The sequence below is a fragment of the Sus scrofa genome, chromosome 1 (genome assembly GCF_000003025.6).
Source record: "Sus scrofa isolate TJ Tabasco breed Duroc chromosome 1, Sscrofa11.1, whole genome shotgun sequence".
Lineage (NCBI taxonomy): Eukaryota > Metazoa > Chordata > Mammalia > Artiodactyla > Suidae > Sus > Sus scrofa.
This window is the reverse complement of record NC_010443.5, coordinates 263,874,165-263,901,445: the sequence shown is the minus strand read 5'-3', so window position 1 is coordinate 263,901,445 and position 27,281 is coordinate 263,874,165. Positions and strand designations below refer to the sequence as shown.

At 38.1% G+C, this 27,281-nt stretch overlaps 1 protein-coding gene and 1 pseudogene across 4 annotated transcripts in view; one reads left to right on the top strand and one right to left on the bottom strand.

Annotated features, from left to right (window-relative positions):
* Positions 1-27,281, bottom strand: part of RABGAP1 (RAB GTPase activating protein 1) — a 173,075-nt gene that overhangs the window by 129,130 nt on the left and 16,664 nt on the right. The gene's annotated exons all lie outside the window — the stretch shown is intronic.
* On the top strand, positions 22,468-23,227 carry LOC102162280 (annotated as a pseudogene).

The window sequence follows — 27,281 nt, the reverse complement described above, 5'->3', positions numbered from 1 at the left end:
ATTCCAGTAACAGAGGTTCCATGGACTACCAAGGACCCCAGTTCAAGTATCTCTTGTAACTCTAAAATTCAAGTTCCTTTGGCTGGAAATTATGATTGAGAAACCAACAGTCTAACACCTTTTTTCTGACATTTTCCCAAGGAAATTCTAACATGTCAGCTATTCTTGCCTTAGAAATAAGGGTCAGACAGGTATTCCGTTTCTTGGCTTCAGTGACAGCATCTGTTTTTGTGAACTTCCTTTTATATTTACAGTCACTGCTAACGGAACTACAATTCAGTCAAGTAATCCTAACTCTCTGTTATGCTTGATCCTACACACCCACAAGTGCAATCAAATTTCTTTTTTCAGAAGTTCTGCTTTCAAACGCTTTTTAAAGTACCTAAAAAACAAACTAGAGCTAAGCTCCAATTAACTTTTTATTTTTTTCAGAACTGGATAAGAAATACTCTATTACCTGCAGTAAATAAAAGATAGCCTAATTGAACCCAAACTGTTTTCCAAGGGGAAGGAGACATAAGCAGAATAGTTACAGCTTCCTAAAAACATATGAAGAGGAGTTCCCGTCGTGGCGCAGTGGTTAACGAATCCAACTAGAAACCATGAGTTTGCAGGTTCGACCCCTGGCCTTGCTCAGTGGGTTAGGGATCCAGCATTGCCGTGAGCTGTGATGTAGGTTGCAGACGCGGCTCGGATCCCGTGTTGCTATGGCTCTGGCATAGGCCGGCAGCTGGAGCTCCAACTGGACCCCTAGCCTGGGAACCTCCATACGCCTCCGGAGCGGCCCTAGAAAAGGCAAAAAGACAAAAAAAAAAAAAAAAAAAAAAAAAAAGAAGAAAAAATATTAGACTCCATGTTTAAACCATTGTAATTGTAACTAGGAAAACTACCATTAAAGAGCAGTTAAGTTGAAGACATTTTATATACCATGAAGTGCTGTTTTGTTCTTTGGTATACTGGGTAAGTAAACTCAGGTTTTCTTTCGGATAGGCTACCTCCATTATAATATATTTACAAAATACATCAAAAAAAATATATCAACCCTGGGAAAAAAAACATGTTTATGTTTGTCTTTTGTGTTTATACATGTTTATCTTGCATTCTTCTCTTGTTCATGAAGTCTATAAACATAAGAAGTGCCCTCTATTAACTCTTCCTTAAAGGTTAGGAAAAATACACACACACACAAATGTTGATTTTTAAAAGGTGCTTAAAAACAGCAACCCAACTTATGCCTTGAATAAGATACAATACAGCAGTCAACACTTACCACGTTAGCTTTGTGCACCTTCAATCCAACTTGAAACTTAACTATCTGGGACATAATATGTAATACTTATATCTGTTAAGGTTTCTTTTTTATTTTTTTTTCGTTTTTGGCTGCAGCATATGGAAGCTCTCAGACCAAGGATAAGATCTATGTCACAGTTTTGGCAGTGCCAGATCCTTTAACCCATTGTGCCTGGCCAGGGATAGAACCTGCATCCTGGCACTGCAGAGACACTGCCATTCCCATAGCACCACAGTGGGAACTCCCCTTGGGTTTTGTTTGTTTGTTTGTTTTTGTCTTTTTGCCATTTCTTGGGCCACTCTCGCGGCATATGGAGGTTCCCAGGCTAGGGGTCAAATCAGAGCTGTAGCCACCGGCTTACGCCAGAGCCACAGCAACGCGGGATCCGAGCCGCGTCTGCGACCTACACCACAGCTCATGGCAACGCTGGATCCCTAACCCACTGAGCAAGGCCAGGGATCGAACCCGCAACCTCATGGTTCCTAGTCAGAACCACTGAGCCACGATGGGAACTCCTCCCCTTGGTTTTTTTAAAGACAGTCAATTTATATTTCCTGGGTCTATCTGGGAAACATTCAGCAATGCCTTCAAGTGTCTCAAACTTTGGCACACATCAGAATCACCTGGAAAACTTGTCTAAAGCACAAACTGTTAGGCCCTTACAAGAGTCCCATTCTGTAAGGCTGGGATGGGTCAGATCATTTGCAGTTTTCAAAAAATTTCAGGAGATGGTAATGCTGCTAGTCTGAGGACCACACTCTAAGAACCAACTTTAGCTAAATGGTTCTTAACCATGACTACACAATTACACACAAAACAATTACCAATATCACCAGGGAGCATGTTAAAATTAAAATACCTGAACCTTCTGCTATCCCATCACCTCCTACCCTCGGCAACTACATCAGTCTCAGAGACAGAGCCTTGGGATATGCATTTTTTCTTTCTCCTTTATTTACTTATGTATTTTTTGGTTTAATTTTATTTTATGCAGTTTAAGAACCTCCACAGGTGATATACAAAACAGGTGACAGGCCAGATTAGGACAACAAGTTAATAGTTTGTTAACCCCTCATACAGATGAATAGCTTAAATCAGCAACTGCTTATCTCTGATTTCTTGCCATAACAGGAAAAAAAAAAAAAAAACTCATCATTAGTAGGGTTTTTTGTTCACTGCTGCCAACAGCATTCCTAACAGATATCACAATCATCTCTAAAACAGAGTTGCAGGTAAAGTAATCCAGACACTAGTATTAGTTAAAGAACAGACATACAGATCAAGAGAAGAAATAAAATCCAAAAACAGACCCACACATACATGGCCAATTGGTTTCAATGGAGATGGGTAATAAATTGTGCTGGAACAATTACCTTGATATCCATACAAATATAAAAAAAAAAATCTCTTTACATCACACATAAAAATTAATGTAAAACAGATCACAGACCTGAATGTAAATCCTAAAACTGTATTTACATAGAAGCAAAATCACTGTGATCCCAGGATATAAAAATCTAAGTTACAAAAAGTATGCATAAAACATATGATTAAAAAAAGATGAAGTACACTTTATCAAAGCTAGAAACTGCTGCTTAAAAATGCTGTTCAAAGAATGAAAAGACAAGCCACAGACATGGAGAAAATATTTACAAATCACATATCTGATGAAGGAATTCTATCCAAAATATACACAGAGTTTTTATAACTCAATAATAAAATGAGGTGTTCCCTTGTGTTGCAGTGGGTTAAGGATCCAGGGTTGTCACTGCATTGGCTCAGGTTGCTGCCCTCGTGTGGGTTTGATCTATGGCCCAAGAACTTGTGTATGCTCAGATACAGCCAAAACAAACAAAACAGGAGTTCCCATCATGGCTCAGTGGTTAACAAATCCGACTGGGAACCATGAGGTTGCGGGTTCGATCCCTGCCCTTGCTCAGTGGGTTAACGATCCGGCGTTGCCTTGAGCTGTGGTGTAGGTCCCAGATGCGGCTCAGATCTCGAGTTGCTGTGGCTCTGGCATAGGCCGGTGGCTATGGCTCCCACTTGACTTTTAGCCTGGGAACCTCCATATGCCTCCGGAGCGGCCCAAGAAATGGCAAAAAGACAAAAAACAAAAAAAAACAAAAAAACACAAGCAACCCAAATTTTTTAAAAAAGGGCAAGACACCAAAGAAGATATACAGATGGCAAATAAGCCTATGAAAGAAATGCAATCATCAACCAGTAGGAAAAATGAAACCACAATAGGATGCCTCTGTACATCTATAAGAAGGGCTAAAATTAAAAATAAAACAATCCTGACAACAGCAAGGATGACAAGGAAGTGGAGCAACTGAAAACCTTTCATGCATTGCTGGTGGGAATACAAAATAGTACATTCGCTTTATGTAAATTTCATAAAGTTGAACATACACTTACCTATGACTCATTCCTATTTACCCAAAGAAAATTAAAATATACGTCTATATAAAGAGCTGTTTTTGTTTATAGCAGCATTATTCATAACTGCTAAAAACTGAATACAAAGTAAATGTTTATCTACTTTGTTTAGTGAATGGATAAACTACCATATAGCTATACAAAGGACTACTCATCAGCAATAAAAAGGAATGAATTATTAACACTAAAATAACATGGATAAATCTCAAAGGCTTTATTTTTTTTAATTAAATTTTTTTTTTCTTTTTACGGCTGCACCTAGGGCACATGGAAGTTCCTCAGCTAGGGGTCGAATTGGAGCTACAGTGGCAGGTCTACGCCGCAGCCACAGCAACGCCCGATCTAAGCCACACCTGTGACATATGCCACAACTTATAACAACACTAGATCCTTATCCCACTGAGAGGTAACAGGGATTAAACCTACATCCTCATGAACATTATGTTGTGTTCTAAACTCATGATGGGAACTCCTAAAAGTATTATTTTAAATAAGTCAGACATGAAAGGCTATATATACTGTATGATTCAATTTATATGGCATTTTTGGAAAAAGCAAAACTACAGAGACAGGATTCAGATCACTGACTGCCAAGGCTGGGGAGGGAAAAGACTAAAAGAAACTATAAAGGGACATTTTGGAGTAATGAAAATATTCTGTATCTTGATTGTGGTGGTGGTGATGGTTACATAAAAGTCTACATTCTTTAAAGTTCAGAGAGGGAGTTCCCATCATGACTCAGCAGAAACAAATCTGACTAGCATCTATGAGGATGCAGGTTTGATCCCTGGCATCGATCAGTGGGTTAAGGATCTGGCATTGCTGTGAGCTGTGGTGTAGGCTGCAGACACAGCTCAGATTCTGTGTTGCTGTTGCTGTGGCTGTGGTGTAGGCCAGCAGCTGCAGCTCCAATTGGACCCCAGCCTGAGAACTTCTATATGCCGGGGGTGCAGCCGTAAAAAGACAAGAAAAGAAGTTCACAGAATTCTATACACCTAGAGTTCTCTGGTGGCCTAACAGGTTAAAGTTAAGACTTGGGAATTGTCCCTACTGTGGTGTGGGTTCAATCCCTGCCCCAGAAATACTGCAAGCTGCAGGTGCAGCCAAAAAAAAAACCCACAAAAAAACAAAAACAAAGAATTATACACCTTAGGAGTAAATGATGGTATTTATTTTTGTTTTAAGTAAAATAAAGTTTAAGTAGTTAACAAAGCTAAAATAAATCATTCAGATTTCCTTTTCTATCACTAAACCAAGATCTACAGAAGAGCCAATATTCAAATTGGATGAAACAATGCTACTTTGGCTCTTATTCTTGGGATTTATAAATTCAGTTCATTAGACATGTACTATAGATACACTCTGTACCTGGTGCTGTCAGAAGCCTTGGGAATATAAGGATAATTTAAGAAATGGCCTCTGCTATCTAATAATGCCCAGTCTGGCTGAAGGGAGCCACTAAACAAATATTCTCTAAAACAAGTAGCACTACTAGAAAAAACATGTATGCTACTGGTATGGTAGCACTCCCTAAGAAGAGAGTGATTAAACCTTATATATCAGGCTTAAGATCTACCAGAGGAGCTGAGAGAATTTAAGCTTGGTTTCTAAGAGTACAGAGACGAAAGAGAGGAGGGCTTTCCAGGAAAGGGAGGAGTCTATGCAAAGTCTTTACCATGAGACTACTGGGCAGGACCAAACAGCCTGCTGCAAAACACAAATAACAAATTTGATTTTGAACTCCAAAAAAGACTTCTAACTTAATTTAGCACAGATATAAAAACAAAAAAGCAGGAGTTTCTGTTGTGGCTCAGCAGAAACAAACCCAACTAATATCCATGAGGATGCAGGTTCAATCCCTGGCCTTGCTCAGTGCATCAAAGATATGGTGTTGCCATGAGCTGTGGTGTAGGTCACAGACAGGCTCAGATCCTGAGTTGCCGTGGCTGTGGTGCAGGCTGGCAACTGTAGATCCGATTCAACCCCTAACCTGGAAACTTCCATATGCTGCAGGTGCAGTCATAAAAAAAAGAAAAAGAAAAAAAAAAAAGCAGACACATATGGATAATATAACCAAGGGCCATGTTTAGATCTGCGTCCGCCTCCATGTAACCTTTAAGAAGAGGAGAGGAGAATTCTTCAAAACAGCCCTTCCATGTCTTGGCTATTGCAAAGAGTGCTGCAATGAACACTGGGGTGCATTATCTTTTTGAATTATGGTCTTCTCTGGATATCTGCCCAGGAGTGCGACTGCTAGATCATATGCTAGTTCTATATTTAGTTTTTAAAGGAACCTCAATACTATTCTCCATAGTGGTTGCACCCGATTTACATTCCCACTAAAAGTGTAGGAAGGTTCCTTTTTCTCCATACTTTCTCCAACATTTATTGTTTGTAGACTTTCTGATGATGGCTATTTCGTCTGGTGTGAGGTGACATCTCACTGTAGTTTTGATTTGTATTTCTCTAATAATGAGTGATGCTGAGCATCTTTTCACGTGCTTTTGGGCCTCTGTCTTTGGAGAAATGTCTAGCTCCTCTGAACATTTTTTGACTGGATTGTTCGGCTTTTTTTATTATAAAGCTGTATGAGATGTTTGTCTATTTTGGAGATTAATCCCTTGTGGGTCGTTTTGTTTGCAAAGATCTTCTCCCATTCTGTAGGCTGCTGTCTTTTGGTTTTGTTTATGGTTTCCTCTGCAGTGCAAAAGGTAAAGTTTAGTTAAGCCCCATTTGTTTATCTTTGTTTTTATTTTATTTATTTATTTATTTGTTTGTTTATCTTTTTGCCATTTTTCTTGGGCTGCTCCTGTGGCATATGGAGGTTCCCAGGCTGGGGTCGAATCAGAGCTGTAGCCGCCGGCCTATGCCAGAGCCACAGCAACGCTGGATCCAAGCCATGCCTGCGACCTACACCACAGCTCATGGTAACGCCGGATCCTTAACTCCCACTGAGCAAGGCCAAGGATCAAACCCACAACCTCATGGTTCCTAATCGGATTTGTTAACCACTGAGCCACCACGGGAACTCCCTCTTTGTTTTTATTTTCATTACCCTAGGAGGTTTGGAGATATTCATATAAACTTAACATTTATAATATGTATGTTATATAATATCACAAACAGACACACACATATATGGAAAACAAACTCAGAGACTTCAAAATCAAACAGGGTTACCAAAGGGAAAACTCTGGGGGGAAGGGATAAACTAGGAAGATGGGATTAATACACATTCACTACCATATATAAAATAGATAACAAGAACCTACTGTGTAGAACAGGAAGGTCTACTCAATGTTCCATAATAATTCATATACATCAGAAAAAAGAATGGCTATACGTGTTTGTATAACTTCTTCACTTTAATGCAAACTAAAAGTTAATACAACACTGTAAATCCATGCACTCCAATAAAATTAAAAAAGATGTGATACATACATACAATGGAATACTACTCAGCCATAAAAAATGAAACAAGAAATTATCATACTAAGTGAAGTCAGAGAAAGACAAATATGAGATCACCAAAATGTGGACTCTAATAAAAAATAATTCAGAAGAACATAAAAAACAAACAGACTCAAAGACTTTAAAACCAAACTTATGGTTAACAAGGGGAAATGCTGGGGGGAGGGATAAAATGGGAAGTTGGGATTGACACATACACTACTATATATAGAATGGATGAAAAACCAAGACCTACTGTACAGCACAGGGAAATCTACTCAATACTCTGTAGTGACCTATATGGGAAAATAGTCTGAAAAGGAACAGATATATGCATATGCATAACTGATTTACTTTGTAGTTCTTCTGAAACTAACACAACACTGTAAGTCAACTATACGCCAATAAAATAAAATAAAATTAAAAAGTCCTCAAGTTTTCATCATGGCTCAGTGGAAAACAAATCTGGCTAGCATCCATAAGGATGCAGGTCTGATCCCTGGCCTCGCTCGCTCAGTGGGTTAAGAATCCAGTGTTGCCATGAGCTGTGGTGTAGGTCACAGATGCAGCTCAGATCCTGTGTTGGCTGTGGCTGTGCTGTAGGCTGGCAGCTACAGCTCTGATTCAATCCCTAGCCTGGGAACCTCCATATACCTCGGGTACGGCCCTAAGAAACAAACAAACAAAAAAAAAAAAAACAACAAAAAAAAAGTCCTTAAAAGATAGAAAAAAACAGAAGTATTTAAGCAGCCAATTTAGCAGCTACTATATAGACATGAATGTTTACAAGGACAGAGACTGATCATTGAATGATTTATTCATAATTCTACTTACAAAGTACAGTGGTAGTAAAACAAGGACAAAAAAACTGGGACGAGAGTTGACTTGTGGCACACCACAGGGTGGCACCGTTCACATCACAGACCATGTGAATAGTAGCCCCTGAGGGTTGCACAGAGTGTAGCCTATGCAATTGAACTTAGTAGTCCTACTTGTCTCCACAGTAAGACAGATCTGACTTTGGGATATGGCTCTGACATTAACTCTGTTGGTTATGGTCAAATTAACCTTTGGTAGCTACGACTGTCTCATCTCTAAAATGGGAATAACATCCATCTCACAGGACTGCCATGAGGGTTCAATGATTTAATAATGTGATCACTGGACATTTATTATTTATATTACAAACACTGAATCATGTGATTTTTAGGGTTTACCTCACTTTTCACATCACAGTACCTGCCAACTAATAAGCATCCAAAAGAGTATCTCCCCACCCAACTTTCAACTATTTCTTAATAAAACTCTGGTCCAAGTCTAGAGTTGAAGTTAAGTAAAGCAAACAATAATTTAAAAAGTAATTCTTCCACTTTCCTTGGTCCAAGAAAACTAAAAAGCATACCAACTACTCATGTGCAAAAGAAACATTACTGGAATAACATCTGTCCTTCCTAAATAATATCAAACTTTCACAGTACAAATTGCTACAAAAGTGCATTTATAGACCCAAAGGACAAAATGTTACAAAGGCAATATCCAGAGTCATTTCTTGGTCTTAGTTTTCTATTTCTAACTTTACAGCTCCTGTTTCCCTTCACTGCAACAATATCAACTAGGCGCTACTTAACTTGCCAGTATACAAGGTACTGCAGGCAGTTTGAGACGCTTTTCCAGCAGCGATTTTATGTCTTCAGGAAAGCATGCTTAGGAAATCAAAGTGTGTGCTAGAGAAGTCCACAGATGATCAGAAAATTAAAGACAAATTCCTGATGATCTATAATCCCACTACTTGTGCAATACTGCAGTGAAAATGCAAATGCAAATGGTTCAAACTAAATAATTTTGCTCAGCTTCAGGGTAAAAAGCTGAACCATTTCAAAAACAAGTATATAAATCTCAGTTGCATCAGAAAGCAAGGTAGAAAAGAACCAGAAGTCCAGTTTGGATACTGCAAAGTACAGTGACTAATTTCAAATCTACTAACATATTCTTCCTGTGATCTTTGAGAAGTCACTAAATCACTTTGCGTGTCATTTATAAACTGCACCTGTTATTATCTGTTTCTTTATCTTACTGTATAAAGGAAAGAAGAAAAACAAATTAGGAATTATTAACATTTAAAAGGGGAAAGGGAAAGGAGTAGAACCTTGTGAATTCATCCTAAAAAGACAACTGAAGGACCCAAAATATTTAAGATGGTTTTGCTAAATAATGGGATTAGGGCTAGGTTTTATCTACTTTTCTTACTGTCTCAATTTTCTGTATCAAGTATACATTATTTTTATAATTAGAGAAAAAAATGACAAAAAGACTATTTGCATCTTAGTAGAAAAAGAAAAGCAAGCATATTCAATTCTACTGTAAGCAGTGGTCCTGACTCTAGGGCCTTTCAAGCTTCTTGGTCTTTCCATATGTCACAGACCCACTTCTTTGGGACATTCTTAATCACTCCTCAAGGCTGAATTTTTACCAACTCTATGAAAACCTTTCTTTCCTTCTTCATGCAACAACCATGTTCTCATATAATTCTGCTTACATCTATATTCTAGCACTTGATGAATTTTGTCACGATGACATATTTACTTAAGTGTCTCCCCCAGGACCACTCTAATCCCCTTAATTAAACTGTATGTTCGTGGCTCAGTAACTCTTCCTGAATAAAAGATCTGCATTTCAGAGGCCAAGATTACCTGACTCTAAAACAGTATCAGAAACTGAGATTTGTTTACACAGTACTAAGTGAGAAAGAAGGACTTCTGTAACTACTATCTTATTAAAGCTTGGCAACTTTTTGCAACCAAAATAATGTCGGATTTTTCAAGAAGAAAACTTTATGAAAATTAAAAAGCGTAAAAAATTATCTAACTGAACTTGCCGCCTCAAAAGTACTATTACGTCGATGTACCCCAACCAATACTGATAGAGGAGTATCTTTGGCTGAGAGAGCTAAGGATTTAAGATTTCTGCACCAGAGGAGAGAGCTAGAGAAAATGCAACATATTCTGAATTTATGGAAAATTCTCAGATTTTGATGTCAGTTGTCAAGACATTTCCTTCAGAAAGCTTCATGTAATGGTGTTTTATAACTGCACCATTACTTACAGCATCACTTTAAAGGGCTTAACTAAAGCATTATCCACTCTGAGCTTTCCCTGACTCCTCCCCCAAGCTGAGATAAGTTTCCACCTCCTCTTTTCTAGAGCATACTTTTGTTAACCTCTACCTGTGTAGCACTGATCTAAATATATTGTTACTGAAAATTAAATACGGCCACAAAATCGCTACAGCTCCTCCATCAAAAGGTATGGTCTATTTCTCTAAACCCATGACCTTGGGCTTGCCTTGTGACTTGCTCTGACTAATTAGAGTGTATTAGTCACCATGTAACTTATAATCCTTAGCCTTAAAAGGGACTTTATAGCTTTCACATCTGCCCTAAGACCACCATGCTGTGAAGAAGCCTGAGTTGAAAGGCCCCATGGACAGAGAGACATAGTCAAGCCCTGTCCCCAGCCAACACATCAGGTGAATGAAGCTACATGAGCCTAAGCAAGACTAGCAAAACGGCCCAATCAACAGACAAAATCATGAAAAAGAATAAACTTGTTTTTCAAGCCACTGAGTTCTGAGTTAGTTACAAAGACTAGTAGAAATGATGGCAAAAACATTTTAAACAGCTGTCATCTACCCTAAGCTATAAGCATCTTGAGAACAAGAACTATTCACCTTGATTCTCACTCAGCATTTATATATATATATATTTTTTTTTTTTTTTTTTTTTTTCTTTTTAGGGCACCTCATAGCACATGGAGTTCCCAGGCCAGGGATCAGATTAGAGCTGCAACTGCAGCTTTGTTGCAGCTATGGCAATGCCAGATCCTTTAACCCACTGTGCCTGGTCGGGGATTGAACCTGCAACATGGTAGTGCAGAGATGACACCAAAGTTCCTCTTGCACCACAACAGGAACTCCTCATTCAGCCTTTTAAGAACTACTCCTCGGCTGGCATATTCTGCAGCTTCACTGACATTCAGGTTGGGACTCATTCTGCTTTTTCAAGCTGACAGTTTATATTTTTTGTCACTTTTGGAAAATATTTAGGTATTTCTCAATTATTTCCTTCTTCCTCATTTTTTTTTTTTTGGTTTGTTTTGTTTTTTGGTTGTTATTGCTGTTGTTTTTGCTTTTTAAGGCTGCACTCGTGGCATATGAAAGTTCCCAGGCTAGGAGTCAAATCGGAGCTATAGGTGCTGGCCTACACCACAGCCACACCACCAGAACCAAGCTGCGTCTTCGACCTACACCACAGCTCACGGCAACGCTTAGATCCTTAACCCACTGAGCAAGGCCAGGGATCAAACCTGCATCTTCATGGATTCTAGTCAGGTTCATTAACCACTGAGCCACAAAGGGAACTTGCCCTCATTTTACTCTTCCTTTGTCTTTTGTCCTTTTAGGGCCACACCCACAGCATAAAGAGGTTCCCTGGCTAAGGGGTCTAATCGGAGCTACAGCTGCTGGCCTACACCAGAGCCACAGCAACGCCAGATCCAAGCCAAATCTGTGACCCACATCACAGCCCACGGCAACACTGTATCCTTAACCCACTGATTGAGACCAGGGATCGAACCCACAACCTCACGGTTCCTAGTCAGATTCATTTCTGCTGTGCCAAGACAGGAACTCCAATTTATTTATATTTTCTTTTTTTCCTCATTCTATTCTTAAGGAATACTTAGTTATGTGTTAGTCCTTCTCATTCTAGTCCCCATGTCTCTTAATTGCTCTTTCACATTTTATCATCTTTCAGTGCTACTTTCTGTGTAATTTCCTCAGATTCATTTTACAGATAACACATTTGCTGCATCTTTCATAGTGAAAGCCCTAATTTTCACCTGTAGAAGTTCTGTTTTTAGTTTATTTGGTATATTAAATTCTTTTATAGTTTTGTTCTTTTCTAATGTTTCCAAAATTTTCTTTAAATCTTTAATCATCTTAATCATACCTATTTCAAGATTACAGATAATAACTGAAATGCCTGAGTTTTGTTGACATTTGATCTTACTGGGGTTTGCTGACTCTTGCTCATGGTGAACTGTCTTTGTAAACTTTGGACTGTGCCCCATTCCTTATCAGAGTATCTGCAGGAATCCTATGCAGCCTGTGTGGCAAGTATGTCCCTCCAGAGTAGTTTTGCAACTGATTCTGTCAGGTGCCCCACGCATATTACTAACCCAGTAACTGCAGGTAGTATAAATTCAAACCCCAAACATACATGAAGGCGAGCCTATGGGTACAAATTCACAACAAGACTTCCCCTCTAAACCAGTGTTCAAGGTAAGACATATAAGCTTTCTTTTTTTTTTTCCTGTGACTATAGGCAGGTTATTATATTTTTTCCAAGTATATCCTTTCAGATAGGATCTATCCCCTGAGAGTGCTTTAGAAGGAAATCTCAGTTCCAATACCTCTTTCTCTAAAATCCAATTCCTTATCTCTTACCCAATTCAGCTATCAAAACCCACTTCCACGGAGTAGATAAGCAATGAGATCCTGCTGTATCGCACAGGGAACTGTCTCTAGCCACTTCTGATGGATAATGTGAGAAAAAGAATGTATGTATATATGTATGACTAGGTCACCTTGCTGTACAGCAGAAACTGGCAGAACACTGTAAATCAACTATAATAAAAATCTAAAAAAAGAAAGAAAGAAAAAAGGAGTTCCCATCGTGGCTCAGTGGTTAACGAATCCAACTAGGAACCATGAGGCTGTGTGTTCGATCCCTGGCCTTGCTCAGTGGGTTAAGGATCTGGCGTTACCGTGAGCTGTGGTGTAGGTCGCAGACATAGCTCGGATCCCCCACTGCTGTGGCTCTGGTGTAGGCCGGTGGCTACAGCTCCGATTAGACCTCTAGCCTGGGAACCTCCATATGCTATGGGAGAGGCCCTATATAAAAAAAATTTAAAAAAAAAATTTTTTTTAAAGCCCACATCCAACAGTTATAAAGAACAATAAACTCCCCCAGAGCAGACCCAACGTTAGTTCATGTGTATAGTTCTGGCTTTCAGTTCCCCTCTTTGCTTTTGTTCCTTGGGAGTTTTCTTTACATTTTTGTGACTATAGGCACATAATTAAAAGGGTATTTGTTATAGTTCATCTAGCTTTCATAAGTATTCTGAATTGGGACATTTTAGGTTTTCTAAGTCATATTTGCAAAAATGGGGGTTCTTATCCTCAGTGCCTAAAAGCATTTGACAGATTACTAGCTGTCAACCGAAGATTCAAAAACACTCAATTAGAACTTCTGGGGAGTTCCCGTTGTGGTGCAGCGGAAACGAATCAGACTAGGAACCATGAGGTTGCAGGTTCAATCCCTGGCCTAGCTCACTGGGTAAAGATCTGGCGTTGCTGTGGTGTAGGCCAGCAGCTGTAGCACCGATTAGACCCCTAGCCTGGGAACCTCCATAGGCCACAAGTGCAGCCCTAAAAAGCAAAAAAGCAAAACAAACAAACAAACAAAAAAACTATTGGTATGGAAGTGTGACAGATCTTTTAAATGTATTCTCTACCTCCTCCACAATTTAAAAATCTACTAGTGGCTGAGAAAACAAACTTTCATAAAGAACAGTGGGCATGCTGGGCAACACATTTGCAGTTACCCTACCATACTTTCTTCTGATGGTAGATCTCAGAGATTTAACTAACAATAATTTTTAAATTTTCACACAACAGTTCTATACTGAATAAACCAATATATTGTGTAGACGCACTGAAATCACATAGAAATACATAGGGGAAACATTTTAAATTTGGAGAACATGTTGCTCTATTTCCTGGTCTGCAAAACAGAATTATCTCTTTTTGGCAAACAAGATAGGTGAGAGAGCAAGCTAAATGTTCTCCAGAGCAGCCCTGAAGATTTTTTCCATTTACCACACAGGGTTCATCAAATTAGAAACAGGAAGGTTAGGTCAAACAGTACTTGAAAAGTTAACAAGAAAATTTTTTCAAATGGAAGAAACCCAAAAGGAGAGAAGACTGATCTATTTGCATCTGTGTTCATTCATGTTATAGCCCTTCTTATTTCAGAAACTGTTCCTAGGCTAACCCTTTACTTATACAAAGGAAGCCCTTCCTTCTTCCTAATCAAAGCAAAGGTTTTGCTCTTTTGTAGTAGCAATAAACTCCTCTTTACTGAGTAATTCTTCTCAACATAAATACCACAAAATCGCTCACTGGAATCCTTATTGTCCTTCAGGTACTATTCTATTTTTCTGCTCCTCTTGTTTAGCAAAAATCCTTGAAACAATTGTCTATACTTACTGGCACTTCTTTCTCACCTCCCAATTACCACCACCCACACAAATCCTGCTAATGCTCTTTCTTTTTGAAGAAATAAACAGAAACACTCCTAAGGATCACCTAGGCCTCTATCTTATTTTTCAGTCACCACCTAAATAAACTCTAAGAGGAATTAAACATACCTGAAACATATGCTCAGTTTCTTGAAACACTTTCATTTCTCTTCCAAGGTATTTCAACATACTAGTTTTCCTTATATCTCACTAGTTATTTCTTCTCAGTATTCTCTGGTGGTTTCCTCCATCTCAACCTCAAAATGTTGAAATACCCCAAGAAACAACTCTTATCACTCACCCACTCAGTATCCCTAGTCACTCTACGGGCAATCTCATCTAATCCTGTACATTTGAATACTATCTAAGTATTATTGATGTCAGCCACAAGCTTTCCTCAACATCAATCTTATACGTGCAACCATCTATCTGAAATCTAAAAAAGGACATCTAAAAGTCATTTCTGAGAATTCCCATCATGGTTCAGCAGTAACAAACCAATTAGCACCCATGAGGACACAGGTTCGATCCCTAACCCTGCTCAGTGGGTTAAGGATCCGGCATTGCTGTGAGCTGTGGTGTAGGTCACAGATGCAGCTCAGATCTGGTGTTGCTGTGGCTGCAGTGTAGTCCAGCAGATGTAGCTCCAATCTGACCTCTAGCTTGGGTATCTCCATATGCTGTGGGTGCAGCCCTAAAAGGACATAAATAAATAAACAAATCATCTCAAACTTAGTAAGTTCTAAACAGGACTTTGATTCCCCTGTTCCCGGCTCCAATCCTGTCTTCCTATTTTTTTTCATATCAGTAAAAGCATGACTTAACAGATCAGGCATTAAATCTAGAATCATCATTTACTCTCTTTGCCTCAAATCCCACATCAATTTTCCCACCCTAATACTAATCAGTTCTACCTTGAAAATATATCCTGAATCAGTTCATTCATCCTCTAGTTTGCAAGTGAACATTATCTCTTCCTTTCAGAACTAAAACAGCCTGCTCTTCTTGCCCAATGCCAGCTCACGTGTATAGTTCTGCCTTTCAGTTTGCTTCTGTTCCTTGGGGATTTTTTCACTATCTTCTGAATAAAGCTATGTAATTAAATGGCTATTTATTACATTTCATCCAGCTTAACGAGAAGCATTTGCATTGGGACATTTACACATACAATTCACCGACTTAAAGTGTACATTCTATAGTTTGAGTATAATAAAAGAATTTGCAACCATCACCAAAGTCAATCTATATATATATATATATATATATATTGCTTTTTAGGACTATACCTGTGACATATGCAAGTTCCCAGGCTACAGGTCGAATCAGAGCCACAGCTGCCAGCCTACGCCACAGCAACATGGGATCTGAGCCATGTCTGTGACCTACAGCACAGCTCACAGCAATGTCAGATCCATAACCCACTGAGGAAGGCCAGGGATCAAACCCGTGTCCTCGTGGATACTAGCAGGGTTCGTTACCACTGAGCCACAACGGGAACTCCTTAAAATATTTCCATTACCTCAAAAAGAAAAACGCTACCCCCTAAGGGATCAACTCTCTCTTCCTCTAGTATCTCCAGCCACTGAAGAACCATCCTAGATCGCTCATTTTGCTTCAACCCTATAATTTGTGGACTTTTATGACTCATTTATCATTTAAGATAATGTTCTTCAGGGTTTATCTATGTTGTAGCATATATCAGTACTTCATTCCTTTTTATGCCCAAATAGTATTTCATTGCAGACCCCATTTATCAGTTGACAAACATTCAGATTGCTTACTTCTTTATATATCCTAGACACAAGGAATTTACCGTTTGCAAATTTTTTATCTCATTCTGTTGGCTGAGTTTTCACTTTTTTGATATTATCTTTTGAAGTAGAAGATTTTAATGTTAATATAGTCCAATTTAATCTGTTTTTCTCCTTTGTTGCTTGCACTTCTGGTCTGATGTCTAAGAATCCACTGCCAAATCTGAAGTAATGAAAATTTATCCCTATTTCTTCCAAGAGTTTTAAACTTTTACCTCTTACATTGAAGTATTTGATCTATTTTGAGCTAATTTTTATATATGGTATGAGGTAAGGATACAACTTCATCCTTTTGAATGTGGCTATCGAGTTGTTCCACAGCACAGCCTGCTGGGGAAAAAAATCGTCTTCAGTTGGACGGCATTGGTACCCTTGCATCAACTGGCTGACCACAGAAATGAACTCTCGAACATATTCCAGGGATCTATGTCCTATCTTTATATCACTACACAGTCTTGATTACCACTACCATATCCTAAGTTCGAAATTGCAAAGTGTTGAATCCTCCAAACTTTGTTCCTTTTCAATATTATTTTGGCTATTCAGGGTGCCTTACTATGCCCCATAAATTTTAAAACTGGCATGTTAACCTTTATAAAATGTTATCTGGGATTCCGATAAGGATTGCATTGAATGTGTGGACCAATTTGAAGAATAATATCACCTTAACAAGTCTTCTTCTAATGTGTGAACACTGGATGGATTCCCCCTCCCCCTTGTTTTTAAAGGCCACACTGGTAGCACTTGGAAGTTCCTAGGCTAGGGGTCGAATCAGAGATGTAGCTGCCAGCCTACGCCACAGCCACATGGGATCAAAGAAGCATCTGCGACCTATGCTGTAATTTGCCCCAATGCTGGATCCTTAACCCACTGAGTGAGGACAGGGATCAAACCTGCATCCTCATGGACATTACGTCGGGTTCTTAAACTGATAAGCAACAACAGGAACTCTCCAATTATTTAGATCTTCTGTAATTTCTTTCAAGAATTCATCAGCTTTGCAGATTTCACAGTATAATATTTGCACTTTTTAAACTTAATACTATTTCTTTTAAATACTATCATAAATTCAACAGTGTTGTTATTGTCATTTAAGATTGTTCCTCACAAGTATACAGAAATAAAATTGATATGTGAATGTCAATCTTGTATCTTACAATCTTGCTGAACAGGTTTAATAATTTCAGTGGACTTCTTAGAATTTTCTACATACAAAATCATATCAACTACAAACAGAGATGATTTTTATTTCCTTCTTTGCAATATGGATGCTTTTTTTTTTTTTTTTTTTTGCCTTTGTCCACAGAAGTTTCTGGGCCAGGGACCTAATCTGCATCACAGAAGTGACTGGAACCACAGAAGTGTCAATTCCAGAACTTTAACCCCCTAGGCCACCAGGGAACTCCTGGATGCCTTTTATATGTTTGCATATCTAATTGCTCTGCATAGAACCTCAAGCACAATGCTGAAAGGAAGTGCTAAGTGCAGACATCATGTACTGAGCCAAAATTTAAGTGGAAAGAATCTACCTTCCACCACCAAGAATGATGTTAGCCATGGGTTTTTTATAATTGCTATTTACCTAGTTCAGGGAGTTCCATTCTACTCATAGTTTTCTTCATGATAAGGTGTTAAAGATTTCACCAAATGCTTTTCCTACGTGTACTGAAATGATCATGTGGTCTTTGCTAATTCCACTGATACTATGCTAAACCAAACTTCAACTCCTGGGATAAATCCCACTTGATCATAGTGTGTAATCCTGTTCATATATTGCTGATTTAAGTCAGCAAGTGTTTTGTTCTGGATTTTGTGTCCATATAGATGAGATATTGGTGTATAGTTTTCTTGTGATTGTCTAATTTCACCAACAGGGTATCATTCTCACTGAATGAGCTGTGAAATATTCTCTCCTTTTCTATTTTTTCTTGGGAAAGGCGTTAAGAACTAGAATTCTTGGGAGTTCCCATTGTGGGAACCCAACATAGTCTCCATGAGGATACAGGTTTGATCCCAAGCCTCGCTCAGTGGGGTTAAGGATCTGGCATTGCCGCAGGCTGAAGCTCCACTTCAACCCTTAGCCTGGATCTTTCATAAGCCTCAGATGTGGCCATAAACAGGGGAAAAAAAAAAAAAAAAAAAAAAAAAAAAGAACTGGTATTCTTAAACATCTGGTAGAATCAAAAAAGCCATCCAGGTGTATTTTTTTATTAATTCAATTTCTTATATGTCTATTCATACTATTTATGTTTCATTAGTGGTTGTCTACAAATTTATCCATTTAATCTAAGTTCTCTAACATACTAGCATATTACTGTTCATAACATTCCTTTATAATCCTATTTAAGTTTAGAAGCAATATTCCCTCTTTTATTTCTGATTCTAGTAATGTGTCTTTTTCTTCCTTTCCAAAAATCCAAAATGTCAATTTTCTTGATCTTTTCAAAGAAACTGCTTTGGTTTCATGGATTTTCTCTACTGGTTTTTGCTCTCCTGCTTCATTTATTTCTACTCTAACCTTTTATTTCCTTACTTCTGCTTGTTTTAGATTTAATTTACCCTTCTTTTTGCAATGACTTAAGGTTAAAGATTAGTTACTGACTTGAGATTTCCTTCTTTCATAATACAGGAATTTAGAGGTAGGAATTTCCCTATAAGCATTATTTTAGCTGTACTGCCTAAATTTTGGTATATCTTCATTTTCACTCATCCCAATATATTTTCTAACTTTTTGATTTCTTCTTTGACCCTTAAGTTATTTCGGAGTATGTTGTTTAATTTCCATGTACTGGTTAATTTTTCATTTTTAATTCTGTTATTGATTTCTAGTTTCATTTCATTGTGGCTGGAAAATTTTAGTTGTACTTGAGAAGAATGCGTATGATTGTTGTTAAGTATTCCATGGGGGGCAGATATTCCATCGATATGTTATGCCAAAATGGTTTATAACACTGTTCTAGACTTCTATTTACACACTGGTCTTCTGCTTATTTTTCTATCCATTACTGAAAGTACTATAACAAAAGTTACTGTTGAATTGTCCATTTCTCTCTTCACTTTTTTTTTTTTTTTTGGTTTCATGTATTTTGGAGTTCCTTTATTAGGTGTATCATTGTTAGATTATAAAATGTCTATTTCATATCTAGTAACATTGTTTTAAATTCTATTTTTTGCCCAACATTATACTCATTTTCTTGTGATTGCTGTTTGCATGTCTTTTCGCTTTATCTTAAATCTCTATCTTTGTATCTGAGGTGTGTCTCCTGTACAACATAATCCACTTCAGACAATGTCTACTTTTCGATTATATTGCTTACTCTAGTCACATTTAATGTAAATTAGTGATATACTTCAATTTAGGTGTGCTATTTTGCTTTTGTTTTTTTATGTATTTGTTTCATGTATTTTTCCTTTACTGCTTTAACATTCAGTAAATAACTTTTTAATACAGTACTAACACTTCTTTAATATTATATGCATATATTTGTGAGCACAAACACACCTTAGTGGTTGCTCTAAGACTTACCAAGCATATCTTAATTTATTAGAATCACGTTCTAAGTTATACTAACTTAAGTTAGTGAAATACAGAAAAATTACTGAATATAGCATATTCCCTTTCCCCTTCTTTATGGTATTATGTATCTATGAATGATACAAATCTAAAAACACATTGTTATAATTGCTACTTTATACAATCTTACGTCTTTTAAAGAAGCTGAGAGAAGAAATACCTAGTTATAGCTGTTATGTTAATCTTGTTTTATAAATTCTGCTCTCTTCGTTTGTTCTTGTAGATTTGAATTACCTTATTATTTCCTAAGCCACAATACAGCTCTGTTCCTGCCTACCTTGTTTTTCCTATGATTAGAAAATACATCACATTTCAACATGTCATAGGCACAACTTATACATATTATATACAAAATACAAATGAGGAGAGAAAATGTGTATTTCTACTGTCTTTATCATCACATGATGTTCCTACCGGTGCTCTTTGATTTCTCATGTAGGTTAAAGTTCAGGGTCATGTGCTTTCACCCTGAAGAACTTTCCTTAGTACTTCTTGTGAGGATGTTCTGTTACCAACAAATTCTCTCAGGTCTTGTTTATTTCAGAATGTCTTTATTTCACCTTCAATTTTGATTAATAGCTTTGCTATACACAGGATTACCGGTTCGGTTTTTACTTTGAGTACTTTGAATATGATATCCCACTAGCTTCTAGCATTCACTGTTTCTGCTGAAAAATCAGCTTTAATTCTTATTGGAGTTCCTTGTAAGTAATGAATCATTATTCTTAGCACTTCCAAGATTTTCTCCTTGTCTTTGGTTTTGAGCATTTTCACCTGCTTGTTCCCCTTTTGGATCTTTCTGAATTTATCCTACTTGGAGTGTACTGACCTTTCTAGATGTGTACACTATAGTTTTCCAACAACATCACTTCTAATATTGTTTCTGCTCATTTCGCTCCCCCGTACTCACAAGTACGTTAATGTTTAACAGTGTTTCATCTTTCTCTGAGGCTCTGTTTGTTTTTCTTGCTTTTCCCTTCTGTTCTTTGGATATTTTCGATTTATCTACCTTCAAGTTCACTGGTTTTTTTTTTTTTTCTTTTTAAAGAACTTTATTAGGGTTTACTTGATGTGCATTAAAAAACTACACTTTTTTTTTTTTTTTTTTTTTTGGCCACACCTGCAGCATGTGGAAGTTCCCTAACCAGGAAATGAACTTGCACCACAGCAGCGACCCAGCGTTACAGTGATAGTGCTAGATCCTTAACTCGATGCGCCACAAGAGAACTCCAAACTGTACATATTTTAAATATACATCTTGATGAGATCTGACATACGTATACACTCATGAACTCATCACCACAATCCAGAGAGTGAACAGATCCACAATGCCCAAACTTCCTTGCACCCCTTCGCATTCTCACTCTTCCTCTCTGTCTCATCTCTCCCCCAGGCAAACACTGTTCTGCTTTCTGTGACTGTAGATCAGTTTTGCATCTTCTAGATTTATATTTAAGTAGAACGTACAGTATGCGCTTTCCTTATGAGGGAGGAGGAGGTGTCTGGCTTCTTTCAATCAACTTAGTTATTTTGAGATCCTTCACAACTGTGGTAACAACAGTTCATTCTTTTGTTTCTCAAAAGACTTCAAATACTTCTCACATATTGTTTTATACATGAAGAGTCTGAGAAAAGATCTTTACATATATGATGGAGATTTAATTGAAATAAAACACTGTATAAGTTTAAGGTGTTCAACATGATGATTTGATACATGTATATATTGGAAAATTACTATAATATGGTTAGTTAATACACCCATCAACTCACATAATTATCATTTTAAAGATTAATCTCTTAGGAACTTTATATAATGCAGTACTGTCAGTTATAGCCCCAGCGCTGTACATTAGATAACCAAACTTAGTCACTGTACAACTGCAAGTCTTCATTCTTTGACCAACATCTTCTTGCTTCTTCCACCACCACTGCCAACCCTTGGGCAACTATTATTTTACTCAATTTCTATGAGTTTTGTTTTTTTAGATTCCACATATAAACTGTGTAACCTGGAATATGTTGTGTTTCTACATTTGCTTGTTTCAAGATGTTTTTTGAATTCTCTTCCAATTTTTTGACTCATTGCTCGTTGAAGAGTATGTTATTTAATTTCTCCTTAGTTGTAGATTATCAAATTTTCCTCCTGTGGTTAATTTCTAGTTTTATACCACTATAGTCAGAAAAAATATCTGATATGATTTCAGTCTTCTTAAAATTGGTAAGATTTATTCTGTGACCTAATATATTATCTATCCTAGATAATGTCCCCTGTGCACCTAAAAATGTATTTTCTCTGCTTCCTGGCTAGAACTATGGAGAGTGCAGAAGAGAAAAAGAAGGAGGTCCCGTTGCAGCTCAGTGGTTAACGAATCTGACTAGAAACCATGAGGTTGGGGGTTCGATCCCTGGCCTTGCTCTGTGGGTTAACGATCCGGCGTTGCCGTGAGCTGTGGTGTAGGTTGCAGACGCGGCTCGGATCCCATGTTGCTGTGACTGTGGTGTAGGCTGGCAGCTACAGCTCCAATTCAACCCCTAGCCTGGGAACCTCCATATGCCTCAGGAGCAGCCCAAGAAATGGCAAAAAAGACCCCAAAAAAAAGAAGAGAAAAAGAAGGTTCCTGCCCTGTCAGAACCCCTTAAGAAAAAGGAATGTCACAGTATAAGATCAAGTGCCTAAGAAAGAAGTTTGCTCAAAAGATGCTTCAAAAGGTAAACAGGAAGCTTATCCATGAAATAGCTAAGCATTATCACAGGAATACAGGCAGATGTACAGGACTGGCCAATGGCTAGGATAGCAAGAAAAGCTGGCAACTTCTAAGTACTTGCAGAACCCCAACTGGCATTTGTCATCAGGAACCCTGGTACCAATGTTGTGAGCCCAAAGGTCCAAAAGGTGTCGCAGCTTCTCTGCCTCCATCAGATCTTCAGTGGCAACTGTGTGAAGCTCAACAAGGCTTAAATTAACATGCTGAGAATTGTGGAACCATATATTGTATGGGGGTACCCAAATCTGAGGTCAGTAAATGAAGTGATCTACAAGTGTGGTTATGGCAAAATCAACAAGAAGTCAACTGCCCTGACAGATAACACATTGATTGTTTGATCTCTTGGTAAATACAGCATCATCTACATGGAGGATCTGATTCATGAGATCTACTGTTGGAAAATGTTTCAAAGAAGCAAACAACTTCCTGTGGCCTTTCAAACTGGCTTCTCCATGAGGTGGAATGAAGAAAAAGACCACTCATTTTGTAAAGGTGGAAACACTGGCAACAAAGAAGACGAGATCAACAGACGTTAGAAAAATGAACTAAGGTATGATTATTTTTGTATTCTAGTCAGTTAATAAACAGTGACTGTTTTCAACTAAAAAAAAAAAAAAAAGAATGCATATTTTGCCGTGGCTGGATGGAATGTTTTGTATATGTCTGTTAGGTCCATTTGGTCTAAAGTACAGTCCTATTCCAGTATTTCCTTATTGACTTTTCTATCTGGATGAGCTTCCCATTTCTGAAAACGGAGTACTTAAATCCCCTATTATCTTTTTTTTTTTTTTTTTTTTTTTTTTTTTTTTGCCATTTCTTGGGCCGCTCCCACGGCACATGTAGGTTCCCAGGCTAGGGGTCGAATCGGAGCTGCAGCCACCGGCCTACGCCAGAGCCACAGCAACACGGGATCCAAGCCGCGTCTGTGACCCACACCACAGCTCACGGCAACGCCAGATCGTCAACCCACTGAGCAAGGGCAGGGACTGAACCCACAACCTCATGGTTCCTAGTCGGATTCGTTAACCGCTGCACCACGACGGGAACTCCCTCCCCTATTATTTTTTTTAATTTATTATTTTCTTCCTTTTTAAGGCTGCATCTGCAGCACATGGAAGTTCCAGGGCCAGGGGTTAAATTGGAGGTGCAGCTGTGGCCTATGCCATAGCCGTAGCAACACCAGATTCAAGCCACATCTGCCATCTACATCACAGCTTGCAGCAATGCCTGATTTTTAACCCACCGAGTGAAGCCAGGGATTGAATCTGCATCCTCAAAGACAACATCAGGCTCCTAACCCGCTGAGCCACAATGGGAATTCCTAAATCCCCTTTTATTGTATTGTTGTCTACTTTTCCTTTAAGATCTTTCGGTTTTTGCTTACATATCTAGGTATTCCAATATTACATGCAATTGTATTTACAACTGTTATATCCTCTTGATCTACTGACCCATTTATGATTATATAATGACCTTTGTCTCTTCTTCTTAAATGTTTTGACTTCAAGTCTATTTCTGTCTGATACAAGTTTAGATACCATTTCCATTTATCAAGAATCACAGAATATCTAAGTGGGCCTGAGATTATTTACTATACTTCCCAGTATCTTCTGGTTCTTTTGTGCCTTGCTTTCTGCTAAGACAAAGATTTACATGCTTGTTTTGAAATGGTCTCTTTTGGTTTCCCTTTGCATGGAACAGCTTTTCACCTTTTCACAATGACACATGGATGAGTTTGTGTCCTTAAAACTGAAATGCGTCTCTTATATGCAGCATACAGAGTTCCTCTATTTTTAAATACATTCTGACACTATGACATCAACTGGAAAATTTAATTCATTTGCATTTAAAATAATTATTGATTAGATAAAAATTTATGTTACTAGTTGTTTTCTGGTTGTTTTATAGTTCCTTTGTTCCTTTCTTCCATCTTACTGCCTTCCCTTAAGAGCTGATGATTTTCTATAGTGGTAAACTTTGATTCTCTTTTTATCTTTTATGTATCTAGTCTAAGTTCCCACTTTGTGGTTACCATGAGGTTTACATAAAACACCTCAGAGATCTAAGGGTGTATTTTACACTGGTAACAACCTAACTTCAATCACACACAAAACACTACCTTTTACCTTCCCAAACATTTTGTTTTTGATGTCACCCCTTTTTATGTAATGTATAACACATTATAACACATCTAATATTACAGTATTACAGTATTATACTGATTTTGACCATATACTTACCTTTTTGAGTGTGTTTTATTTTTTCATGTTTCCATGTTACTAATTAGTGTTCTTTCATTTCTGATTGAAGAACTCTTTTCAGCATTTTGCTTAAGATCTAGTGATGATCAATTCTTTCAGCTTTCATTTGGGAATTACAGGTATCCCCCACTTTCCAAATGTTTGCATTATACCACTTTTCTTTTAGAAAGTCCTACATTAGCACCTGTATCTGTTAACTGAATCTAGTGAACTTTTGTGGTCATAGAGAATATCCTGAGAAAACTACTCCTATCCCAGGATAACTGTGGCAAATTCAAATCACTCCAGAGGAGCAACATCGGAGGTTAACACCATGGGAATTAGGGAAGTAGAATTTACTAAAATAAGTGAACTAAACCAACAAGCAAGCATAAAAAAGTCCCAGAGTGGGGAGACCAGTACTGAGAACTGGAACAACCTATTACCTGAAATATCATATTTCCAACACAAAATTGTGAGACATGCTAAGAAATAAGAAAATATTACCCATACATCCTTTTTTAAAATGGGAACACATACTGCTTGTGAGACTGACATGTTGGATTTAATATGAAAACTTTGCAAGTAGCCATTATTAACATGTTCAGTGAACTAAAAGAAATCATGTGTAAAGAAATAAAGTATGATAACAGTGTCACATCAAATAGAAAGTATCATTAGGGAGATAGAAATTACAAAAAAAAAAAAAAAGGACCAAATGGAAATTCTGAAGTGGAAAAGCACAATAATTGAAATGAGAAATTCACTAGAGGGGCTCAACAACAAACTTCAACTGGCAAGAGAAAGAATTAATGGAAAGAATTATCATCAAAATGGCAGTACAGGAGTTTTCTACCATCCTACTCTCAAAGAAGACCAGTTTAGACACTAATGGATGAGAGTGCCTTCAGGAAGTGCAGGAGCAGAGAAGTTCCAGCAAATTGGTGGAACAAAACTATCCAAGATTGGACTCAATGAAGACATGAAAGGAACAGTTTCATCTGTGTCACCCTGCCCCCAAGGTGCCAGCAGATACTTACTCAGCCATGATTTCTCCCATGAGGGAAAGTCAGAGTGCGTGATTGAGCACTCAACTTTCCCAGCTTTGTGGTACACCACCACAAAGGCCCATTTCTTTGTCACTCCATCTAAAACCAATCAAACTGAAGCTGTCACTCTATCTAAAACCAATCAAACTGAAGCTACTTGGAAGAGAGCACTCTAGAGGTCAACATCTGAAATTGTTCCAACCATAAGTGGTCTCCTCCCAGCAAGCCTACAGTTAAACCTCTATGTTCAATCCACCAATCTCTTCCCAATTACCTTTCAGCACAACCTCTGCTGTCTTTGAGAGTACCCTTAGCCTTGAACTTCTCTACGGTCCATGGTAAATAAAGTCTGTAACTCTGGGAAGAGATTAGTAGCTTTTTTATGGCACACTTCTCACTGCAGGCAAAATCTGAGCTATAGCTATGAGGCTGGGAGTGTGGACAATGCCATTACTTCTGAGTGACGACCCATCTTTGAAGATGTGTATTTGGTGGGCATGGCAGGTAGTATAGTCATTTCTGGTATTCTTGGCTTGCCTCCACGAATGTGGAAGCACTACCCTACGTGCCAAAGCCACAGTAAGGACAGTCAGGCTCTCAGTATTCTCAGCAGCGCTGTGCCCAAAGCAGAGCCTTCATCACAGAAGGGCTGGGGGAAAAAAAAGGGGGGCGGGGAGCCCCTACCACTCAGTCACACTTGGCCAGCAAAAAGCAGATGGAGAGAAGCAGGATGAGAAATGCTCTCATCATGCTCTTTTCTGGAAGACAGCCCTCCAAGTGGGAGTCCTGGGGACAGGGTAGCAGACAGTCCTACCTTCTTGACTGTACCAACCTGGAGTGGAGTTACCATCTTGCTCAGCTGGGAGAGGGGAGGGGAAAACCAAGTCTTAGACCAAATATGACAGAGTCTTTACCAGATTTTAGTACATTTCTTAGAATACATGTTTCTTCAATTGCTATCTGTCCTTTTGCCAAAGATTTCATTTTTAAAAAGTTGTTACCAATTTTGCTGGGAAGTTGGTTCACAAAGTTCACATCATCCATGGTGGAAGTCTCTCTCAGCCAGAACATTTAAAAATGTAAATCGGATTATGATCTCATTCAAAACTCTCCAAAAATCCTCTTCATTTTTATAATGAAGTCCAAATTCCTACTAAGCACTACAAAATTCTACATCATCCAGTTTTTACTCATCACTGGATCTCATACTTTATACCACTTGTCATTTACTTCACTCACTCTGCTCTCATTTCTATCCTAAAAAGGGTGGTCCCCCTCAGTTTTTTTATTTTCTATTCTCT